The sequence below is a fragment of the Lytechinus pictus genome, chromosome 8, assembly GCF_037042905.1.
Source record: "Lytechinus pictus isolate F3 Inbred chromosome 8, Lp3.0, whole genome shotgun sequence".
Lineage (NCBI taxonomy): Eukaryota > Metazoa > Echinodermata > Echinoidea > Temnopleuroida > Toxopneustidae > Lytechinus > Lytechinus pictus.
In genome coordinates, this window is record NC_087252.1 from 35,578,721 (window position 1) to 35,590,421 (window position 11,701).

At 36.9% G+C, this 11,701-nt stretch overlaps 1 long non-coding RNA gene across 1 annotated transcript; it reads left to right on the forward strand.

Annotated features, from left to right (window-relative positions):
• The first annotated feature begins 918 nt into the window (after nucleotides 1-918).
• On the forward strand, nucleotides 919-10,042 carry LOC135154929 (uncharacterized). Its single transcript, XR_010294326.1, has 3 exons — nucleotides 919-1,014; nucleotides 7,961-8,080; nucleotides 10,024-10,042. It is a non-coding gene; the product is annotated as an uncharacterized LOC135154929 (long non-coding RNA).
• The last annotated feature ends 1,659 nt before the right edge of the window (nucleotides 10,043-11,701 follow it).

Genomic DNA, 11,701 nt, shown 5'->3' on the forward strand with positions numbered 1-11,701 from the left:
GCAGGAATGAATGCGTAATAACCATGGTAACGCTATACATCAAGGATATTGAGATTCTGTGGAAATAAAATACTGATTAGCTGTGATTGAGATGTGTGTTACATGAGAGAAAGGTTGAGGAGGGGAGAAGAGAGAGATCTATAGAGAGAATGAGAGAGAGAAGTAATAAGAGTGTGTGGGTGTGTGTTGAGAGAGGGAGAATTGATCAGTGTGTGTGTGAGTGTGTGTGTGTGAGAGAGAGAGAGAGAGAATAGTGAGTGCTCATCATAAGAGTCAAAGAGAGGAGGAAGAGAGAGAGAGAGAGGGGGAGAGAGAAAATAATGATAGTAAAAGAGCAGAAATATGTAAGACTTGATTTTTCTTTGTGTTTTCCTCAAGGACTCCTGGGGCCCGTCTTACAAAGAGTTGCGATTGATCCGATTAATCGCAACTACAGTATGGAAAGCCAGCAAAGTCAACATATAAAATGCATGTTTGTTCAAAAGATTTTCCAGATATGAATGTATATCCATGAATTTATTGATTTCTTGACAATTTGGTGTGTTCTCCTTTGTTTACAAAGGATATTTTGCAAATTTCTTGTAGAAAAATTATGGCACTGATGGATTTCCATAGAGTTAAGATTGATTGGATCAATCGTAACTCTTTGTAAGACGGGGCCCAGATATATTAGCTGTAAAGATGAAATTGATAATTTTTCAAAATGCAAACTTGATATGTGTTCAAGTACAGATCGAAAGCACTTCATTTATATGAACACCTTTACTCCCCCTTTCCCCCCCAAAAAATTGTGTTTTTGTAAGTGGTTATTTTGAATTGAACTGTGTCGTTTACAATATTTCAACTTGATTGATGTGAATGAAATTCAGATATTCAAATAATCAAATTGATAATTTCTTTTCTCTTTTTATCTTTCAGAGCTCAGTTCAAGTGACCTTTGACAGGATTAAGCCAGGAAGCACGCCCCCAAAGTTCCAGAATGTCCAAGCAGTTGCAGGTCAAAAAGATCATTTGGTATGCACATTCCCTATTCTTTATTTCATGTTCATATTTCATGATTAAAAACATTTATCAATATGCTCGAATACTACATGTATAGTATCCCAATTTGGACCTAGAATAATATATTCATACACGTTTTTATTTGGCAACCAATCATCATGACATGTATCACATGACCAAAGCAGTTGAGTATCACTTGTTAAAATTGATGTTATATGATATTTGGGGAAACATCAATAATACATTACATTAGTTTCTCAAGAAGTGGATGCTGAACATGCATGTTGCTGTACGGTGAGCTGACATGTGCTCAGATGACAATTGCTTCTGGCTTTAGTTCATCTAATATATAGGATTAGGGCTCGGGTTGCAATAAGGGCTTATGTAAGGTTTGGGGTTTAGTTTACGATAGGGAATAATGCTAAATCCAGGGTTGAAATTGTTCTTTCCGTTTAGTGTGTGGAACTTACAGCGGAGCAATTGTTGCTGCCAGGGCAAATGTCATGGAACCTTCTGTGCATGTAGCAATGATGAGGCAATGCTTTTCTGAATACCAAAGAATGACATCATCCTGCGGATAATTATTCATCCCAAATTGACATTGAGAGTCCCTGACTGTCTTGTTCCTGCACAATCCTTGTGCCCTACCGCAATGTGCGTGTTAGGCCGTTGTTCTTTCCATCAGTGTGTCGAATTTACAGCAGAGCAATTGTCGCTAGAGCAAATGTCATGGAAACTGCTATACATGCATGTAGCTATGCTGATGCAATGTCTCTCCAGATACCAAGGAATGACATCATCCTGCGGATAATTATTCATCCCAAATTGACATTGAGAGTCCCTGACTGTCTTGTTCCTGCACAATCCTTGTGCCCTACCGCAATGTGCGTGTTAGGCCGTTGTTCTTTCCATCAGTGTGTCGAATTTACAGCAGAGCAATTGTCGCTAGAGCAAATGTCATGGAAACTGCTATACATGCATGTAGCTATGCTGATGCAATGTCTCTCCAAATACCGAGGAATGACTTCATCCTGCGGATAATTATTCATCCCAAATTCACATTAGGTGGTTTCAGACTGCCTCGAAGTTCGTCAGTTCCAGGTATTTTCTGATCAGGAAATTTACCCCGATCAGAAAATACCAGGTAATATTGGCAATGCGAAAGCAAATTACGCGCAATATTCCCGAAAGAAAGTACCCACTAAATAGTAGGTACTTGTCAAAATTACGAGAACTTTCGCGGAAATTTTTCCAAGATCGCAGACCTGTATTTTGGCAATGTGAAAGCAATTTACGGGAACTTTTAGCCCAGTTTGTAGTTGGGCGCAGGCGCCGTGGAGGCTGCTGAGGTAGTGATTTTGAATCCCGCGCCTCGCTTGCTTTTCAGACCATACTGCGCATGCTCGTAACTTCAGGAACGTATCCCGAAGGGTATGTTCCAGGGCGGTGTGAATGCAGAAATAATTAATGGGTATTTTTAGCCTTAAAAAGTTCTCGTAATTTAACGGGGATTCTTATGATGGAGGCGGTTTGAAACCACCTATTGAGAGTCCTTGACTGTCTTGTTCAAGATTGCACAATCCTTGTGCCATACCGCAATGTGCGTGTTAGGCCGTTCCTAGGGACAGTCATCCTGTGCTATGTTTTCAATTGATGACTTCCTAGCCAGAGCCAGTAGGTCATTTAAAGAGGATTTCCCGTGTCTAACTGTTTAACATTCAACATCGTTATGACTGAGAAGAACAACCAGGAGAATATACAACTTAGATTTAAAAAGAAGAGTTTTGGGTAACTTTAAAAAGGGTTAAATACCTGTAGCTTGAAAAAAAAATTCCTGTGACTTACTGATGAACATTTTTTACATTGTTAAGAGTATACAACATTGTGAGAAAATACATGTAAAACACCTTATAGAATGCTAAGAATAGATTTTGGGAAACTTTAGAAAGAATAATTAAAAAAGGGGGAGGATTTCCTGTGTTTATATACTTGTAACTAATCAACATTTATCATCTTGAGTATCTCAAAAAGCAATAGATTTTTGGTAACTTTGAAGAAGTTTGATTTACAGATATAACATTTTGATTTGACGTTTTTGAACAATTGGATATACATGATATGCTCAGATTTCAAGAACCAGGAATATGGAGACTTGATCAGGAGTAATGCTATTATCAGGATCTTCTTCATAGGCCTGTGACAAAATATTTGCTGTTTTGTAAAATAAAATCAGGTTCACTTTCTAGATATTGGTCCTTGTGGGGGAACACCACCTGGCCATTATGTCACTCTCATATTAAATTTCAATTATTTTGAAAAGATGTATGCCTTTAATATTAAATGCCCTTATTTTCAGTACTTTATACAAGTACTACATGTATACCATCAAAGTGTTAGGGCCATTAAAATACAACATTACTAATTACTGTTAGGTGGACTTGTATTATGTTAACCCTAAAGCCCGGCTCACACTATGCATTTCAAAGAAATTATGATAACATCTGACATGGATATTCCAACTGATAAAATCTTACGGATCAGAGTAATGGTAGGACTACTGAAATCAAAATTCAGTCCAGGTCGAGCCTCCCTAAATGAATAAAAAACAAATTCAAATCCAAATCGTAATGACATCATCATCATCGGCTGCGACTTGAAGCCGATTTGGACTTTACTCCGACCACAGGGCTTGCCGCAAAGTAAAAAATATGATTTTAGTATTCCTTACGTTATGCCAAACTTTGAATAAATAATTTTACTACTTGGAACTTTCATATTTAATGCAAAATGTGATTTCTTGAAAAATCACATCACAACAAATCACATAGTGTGAGCTGGGCTTAAGACTAAAAGAACACTTTGAGCCCTGTATTACCGCAATGTAACTGAGTTGTTCCCTGCAGGGATGTCTCGCCAACAATTCCCTGGTTCCCTGGTATTACATAATTCAGTTGTCAATGAATAAATGGACCCATTGGAACTGGGTGCTCCCTTTGCAAATCCTATAGGAATTACCAGAATGCAACAGGAGAGGAATTAATGGACCTCTTGCCCATATTAAGGATAGGATGTTCCCTGTGCAGATATTTGGGAATTACAGAATTCAGTTCCAGAAAGGAATGGACTCCTTGCTCACTGGAACTGGCTGTTTCTGTGCAAATATCATGTGAAAATGAATGATACAGAATTAAGTTTTTGAAGGATATATTGGACACCTTGCTCTCTGGAACTGGATGTTCTTTGTGCAAATCCTATTGAAATTATGGACAGATTTCAGTTGTAAAAGAATTGATGGACCCTTTGCCCGCTGGAACTGGATGTTACGTGTGCAAATCTAATGGGATTTACAGACAGATTTCAGTTGTAAAGGAATTAATGGATTATGGATCCATACCCAATTAATGTAACTTGATGTTTCCTTTTCAAATCCTATGGGAATCACAGAACTCAGTTGTAAAGGAATTACTGGACCCATCCCATGTGCACCAGGACTTGGTGTTCCCTGTGCAAATCCTATGGGAATCGCAGAATAAAGTTCCAAAGGGTTTATAATCTAACAACTGCTTGGGGTTTTCCTCTGTAGTCAGCATCCTTGTATGTACAGTTGTATGCTGTTGGCGTCTACTGGCAATTTAGCTAACTATAATCATATTACTATTGATCATGATTAGCTGTGATGGAGGGTTTTACAAGTAAATTAATTGGTATGCAAGCCACTGACTATGATGCAGTACGGTACAGTGCACAGGCTAATCACCAAACGACAGAAGTATTTGGTAATGATTATGAAGATTGAAGAATTTGCTGGTCTACCATGTTTGATGGCTAGTAAATATGGAATATTTATTTATTTATATTTATTTGTAGTTTTATTTATACAGGGTGGCATTGTCAGTTTCAAAACTGCTTTCCACAACGGCCCTGTCATAACATACAATTAGCTGTAATAAATATAATTGAATCAGTAACATTTACATAATCGATAGCACAAATTACATATCTATATAAATATGGAACCAAAAAGAATTGAAAAGACTAACAAACACAAAAAATATGCATTAAAATCTAAACAATGAATCAATTAATAGAATAGGCTACAATATAATAAATAATACCAATAAAAGTCTTTCTTCTACCAATCTAGTAACAGTAATGCAAGCAGCATCAACTTCAATTTTTAAAAGGGACAACAACAAGAACACATTTTTGGTAGTACTACTACTAGGCCTACTGCAACTACGGAAGGTTGCTTGTTTTGGCTAGCATTTGGGAGTGTTTGATGAAAGCCATAAAAAAGACTAATTAGCTGCATAATGAATTCATCCCCGCCACTGAAAGCACTGCTCACATTCACTGTACAGATATAAGCCAATTAGTGAATGGCCCATTAACAGCCAAGGTTTGAGAACTGGATTTACATTGTGGATAGCCCTTTGAAAGCGTTGATAGTATTTTCATCAACTCTGTTTGGGGGAAAAAAGGAAGTGATTGCTGTTTAATGAAAACATGCGATAAAAAATGACTCTTTTGGAAGCAAATCATAAACGCAGGCATGATAATTTGTTCTTCTTCTTCTTCAACCTACACTGACTGCCTCCTTCAATCCTGAAGATTCTTGCAGTATTGTAGTACCGGGGGCCGGCAGGTGCAATACACCGGGTGAACACCCTATTCTTTGACGAATAGTGTATTGGTTTTAACGTGCATAGGTTGTGACTCTCCTATACACGGGACCAACATTTGCGTCCTTTCCGATGGACGGAGTGTTTTCAAACTGCATTCACACCTGCACTGAATACAGTGGTGAGGCACGCTAACACAACGCTATAGCATCAGATTTTTTGTTGATTTGTATCATCTAGTTTTACGGCATTGAAGCAGTGTCAGTCCTTGGTACATGTACATTGTAGTTTGTACCTAGTGCATATTAATGACAGCAAGATGCAAGAGCTCTTTTATAGCTCAGACTTTTTTTTATTTCATGACTTTGGTAAATCATGGGGGCAAGTTGCCCTTAGCCTGCACCCCTGTCTACCGAAAATGTCCAAACAGGAAATGTTATGAAGATTTGCTTAAAGAGCGATCACACATTCCCTAGGCTAAATGACCCCACTAACAAGCCATATGAGATATGGCTATAGTCCCACATATTGTGATACGTGCCTTGATGCTGGTATGATACCCAGGTATGCAAGAGCTGGTGAAGCCATCGACATGACCCAGATGTCTCGGTTCAGCAATAGAGGTACTTTGTTACCAGTCTCATCTATTTGTTCAATAAGATGTCTGTGAAGTCATTCACATGGTCATCAAGGGATGGAATGCCCATCTGATTTAAGTCGGTTCAGTCCAGTGACCTTATGCTTTACACCTCCACCCCTACCACACACCCACACATCAACACCCACATACACACACACTTCAACATCTCCATCGCACATACAGACATACACACACTTACACTCAATATCTAGTCGTAATGACGTCATAGCAGTTGTACGATTGGCTACGATTTGAAACTAATTTGGCCTTTTCTCCGAAATAAAGGCTTTCAATCTCTCAAAATGGTTATATTAGTATTCTTTCAATTAATTTAAACCTCAAATAAAATGATATGTTCCATTCACATTTTCAGAAAATGAGCAAAATGCGATTTGTTCCAATATCGGATCGCAAACAGTCGTATGGTGTGCGGTGACCTTTACACTCTCCCACCAGTAAACACTTAAACTGTCAACCCCACATACAGACATACGCACACACACACACACTTAAACCCACCCACCAATACTGATTCCACACCCCACATACAGACATAGACACACATCCTCACCCACTAATATTCACTTACATCCCAACTCACATATAGATATACACATACCCTGCACTCACTTACCAATATGTGTTTACACCCTACCCCGCATACAGACAACACACCCTCACTCACCCACCAATATACGCTTCCCACCCCACATACATGTACATAAATACACACAACCTTAAGCTCACCCACTTATACACACTTACTCCCCACTCCTTATATACAGACATACACACACCATTACGCCACATTCCATTCCACATACATAGACACACACTCACCCTCTCGCCCAAACACACACTTCTCATAATTCATTCAGATATACCCACATCTTGACACTAACTTACCCACACTCATTTCCCACTTCCCCACATATACATTTACACGCATCCTTACACTACCCACCAATACATGCAGACATACACCCTTACTCTCACCCACCAGTAAAAGCTTTTTTTTTTTTTATTTATTTTTAAAAACAAGTGCACACCTAGTTACCAATAATGCATATAGCATTTCCATTTATTTGAAAGCAGGATAAAACAGCATTGTAGATTAAATGCCTTGCTCATAGGTGCCACGGCCAGGGATCGAACCCCGGACTTTCTATGTATAGCCAGGCGCCTTTTAATAGACCACTCGGCCACGGTAACACTTATCACACACACATGCATACACACCCACACCTACGGGGAGTGGAGAAAGTCCATAAATTGTGTTTGGGCAAGCAAGAATCCCATGACCAGAGTTTTATGTAAATTGATTTTGTTCAAATGTATTAATGACTACTAGTGGAATATGATTTATAAGGTACCTTCAAATCAAGGGCCCATTTTGTAAAGACTTACAACTTTGGAAACTTTTCCAGTATTGTAAATATCATGGAAAACTTGATTGTGATTGGCTATTGAATCTTGTTGCCATGGTAGTTGATATTTTGCTGAGTTACCATAGTTGTTAAAACCTTGCAACTCTTTTTGAAACGAGCCCCTCGTAAACTCCACTTTTCTGTACCAGGACAGTGCTTTAGTGCCTTGATGTACTTCTGGTCAAGAAATGCGGAATTTATTTTAAATCACTGTTTTGATTTTTGATAATCAAAGTTACTAAACAAACATCTTTTTTTTTACTCTGCAGATAGTGACGTGTCAGTTAGAATCAACAGGGTTTGGTTTCATAGTGTTTGCAACCCAGCAAACGGCTGCCAGTGTCAAACTATCTACCTGTGATGTCAGTGTCAACAGACTTTCTGGAAAGGTATTTATTTCTTATATCACCTTTTTGCATTTAGACCTGAAGGGATGGTAAATTACCTGGAAAGGTAACAGGTTCTTATATCACCTTGTTGCATTTCGATTTGAAGGGATGGTAATTAGCCTGGAAAGGTAATACAGTATGTATTTTCTTATATAACCAAATCTCATTTAGATTTGAAATAATGGTAATTTACCTGTAAAGGTAATAGTTTCTTACATCACCTTTTTGCATTTAGATTTGAAGGGATGGTAATTTGCTTGGAAAGGTAATAGTTTTGCATAATATATGAAAGGATGGTAGTATGTATTGTTCACTGTTTACCACTTTTGAAATTTCAAATAAATCCAGATTGGCTGCAAAAGTGTTCTGCTAAATATTGAATGTATTTTTAGTCTTAAGTATTTACTTTCACATCTGGAAAAGATTTGAATTCAAATCATACAGATTTTTTAATCCACAAAGTTTAAATCTTAATCTAGTATTTCAGCCAATCTGGGTTCAGTTTAAATCCTTGGAATTTAAAGTGTAGTAAGGGAGAAATTCTGATCTTGGATATATCCGGACCATATCTCTGGTCTCAGTATAAAAAAGTCTTTTCATAAGGTGTAATTAAAGAATATATACATATATATATTTATATTAAACGAAATCCCAATTGATGGTATATAAAGGAAGGTTTAAAGGTAAGTCATGTTTTTTTTTGTATTTGATAGAGGAAAATTGAAATCATGGACCAATTCTCAATACTTTTACCTTGGTCTTTAATGAGTAATATAACAATTATGGAGAAAGAAAGCACCCACATAGTTGTTTAATCCATAATACAGGGGTGTGAGAGTTCAGATTTTTATCTGATTTCAGATTTTTTTGTTTTGATTTTCAGCTGAATTTCAACTTATATTTGGCTTTCCTCTGTACAAAAAGTATGGGAGCTCTTTCTATTTCAGACTTTTTCAATACTCTTCAGCTTTTTTCAGATCTTTTTATTTGTGACCACTCAGACCCCTGATAATAATAAACTTTGTATGTCATTTTAAAAATGTGGTCAATCCTTATCTGTTTTAATCAGCATGCACCTGTTTAATTCATTTTTAAAATTTTTATTTTTATTTTTTTTTATTGACTAACCTCACATCTACCATTGATGACTCCAGGGATTGATTTCATAAAACTTGTTATGATAATAAATTCACAATAACTCATAAAAGCTACTGAAATCCTTCAATCTGATTGGCTGGTGGTAAATTTGTTATAGAAATTGTGCATTTGTTGTTATTACAAGTCTGTAAGAAACAAAATTATCACCACTGACTATATAGTCAGCTCTGACAAAGGAACTAAAATCCTTGGTTTATTGGCGTTATTCATTTGCCACTTTGGAACACTCTATTGGCAAATGCTGTTTTTCGTGGTGACACAACATATGCTCCTGTTTGAATATCTCAGATGGCAAAGGGTTAGAGTTAGGATTGTAATAGAGTTTTTTTGTTTAGAACAATGTAAAGAGTAGGATTAGGATTTATTTATTTTTGGAGCTTAGGTTCAAGGTTTGGCTTAACTTGTATAATTTCCATTGTAGCAATTGTTACCTTACAAAATGTCATAGAGCTTATTTCGTAGGGGTCCATTTTGAAAAAAAAAACAACTTTAAACCAAAAACTCGGTTACTGGACATAATCACTAAAACCAAACCTGTAGTCATCATGAGTGCTCATGAAAACAAGGCACCTCAGTTACCATAGATTAAAAAAAATGTCATGAAGCTCTTATTTTTTAGAAATTAATTACTATTAAGTACCCCCACTGATAAGGCCTCTTGGTAAATGGTTTCAAAAGTGGACAGTCCATGTTTCCTGTCTGGATACTGTTCTATTATCCCTTAATTCTATACTAATACACTACCATAATTTTCCCCCTACTAATTACCATGTAACCACATGCAGCTTAAGTCTAAGGTAGGTTTTTTTATTCCTTTCTGTTATGTGAAATCGTACTCACTATATTATTTTGAATTTTATTTGTGATCTACATGTATATGTATTATGACTCTTAAAAGCAAAGGAAAAAAAGCTTAAGCGTTTCTTATCATTGTGCATTTCAGAGTACTACACATTTCTTTCAGAAATCGTTTCATAATGTTTGCACTACGTCACATGCAGCTTTATGCACATTCAAAAGTTTCAATATACATGTACATTTTTTTCTGAAAGCTGAATGTATTTTCTGTTTCATATTTTGTGAAAGTAATAGACATTACTTTAAGTAGTGAATTATACTGTTCCATCATATTAGTTTTCAAATCTTTCAATGTTGCTTAATGTTGTAAGGTGCTTTTATGTGTATCCATAATTTGTTGTCTGTTTTTGTTTTGTTTCATGTCTTTATTCTGCAATCCTCGTACTGTCCATATCACTCTATATCTTTTTTATTTTCTATTTTAGTTTTTCATTACTTTTATATATTTATTTGTTTGTCTTCTGAGTGTGAAAGGAGTTGATATTATTTTTTAACACTTGTTTTTTTAAATGTGAAAGGGTTGAAATTTATTTAAAAAATTATTTTTAAGTCTGAAAGGGATAAGCTGTATATCACTCTGAGGGAGCAAAGTCAAGGGCCTGAAATAATAAATCAAAGCATACCGTATATGTCACTGTATTTCTTAAATTTTACTTAGGCCTATTTATTCGTTTGTTTATATATTTTCTGAGTGTGAAAGAATTTGATTTTTATTTTCTTCAACTTGTTTTCTGAGTATGAAAGGGGCTTAGCTGTACATCACTCCAAGGGATCAAAGTCAAGGGCCTGATTTTAGAAACAATATATCAGGGAATCTCTTCATGTATACACCTCATAGTGCCAGTTAGCTAGACAGTACAAACAGGCTCGCAGCCACGCTGGCAGGCCAGCCGTATTAGGCATGCTAATGTGTATAGCGTGATGTGAGTGGCTTTCATCAGCTCTAGCCAGCTTTACCAATACTGCTAAGAAGCTTTAAAGGGAGTCATCAACCTTGGAATAAGGTGATGTAGGTGATGACAGTTATGTAGTCTCACCAAACACTGCTAACATTTAGAAGCTTTAAATAGGAAACGAAGCTAAATTACATGTACTTTGGTGCTGATGCCACGGTTTGCCACCCGCCGAATTTTGAAGGGATTCTGAGTAACCAGTGCTAAAATAGGGTGATAAGTTAGTCTGCCGATTCTGGCGCTCACAGGTTTTTGAGGAATTCCTTCCTGCCAGTACCCATTTACCTCACCTCAGTTGATTGCAGCACATTGTTGATCGTTTTCCTGCTGAAGTAAATGATGCTCTGGCTGGGATTCCAACCCACGACCCTCTGTTTCCAAGTCCAGAGAGTAAACTACTCCACCGGGCCACAATGGTCCACAATGCCTGCTTCTTTATGGTAGTCGCAAGTGCTCATGTTTATCACCTAGAAATCATTTATTTTACATGGTAAAATGCTTACATAATCAGAGCACTGTTTCATAAAAGTTGTGAGCACTAATCAATGCAGCTAGCAGCTGGATATGACATATGCAGTGAAGTCTTTGGCTTTTCATTGCAGGCTGAGAAGCTCTGATCTCTGACTGTTGCAATGGTAACTGTCAGAAAATA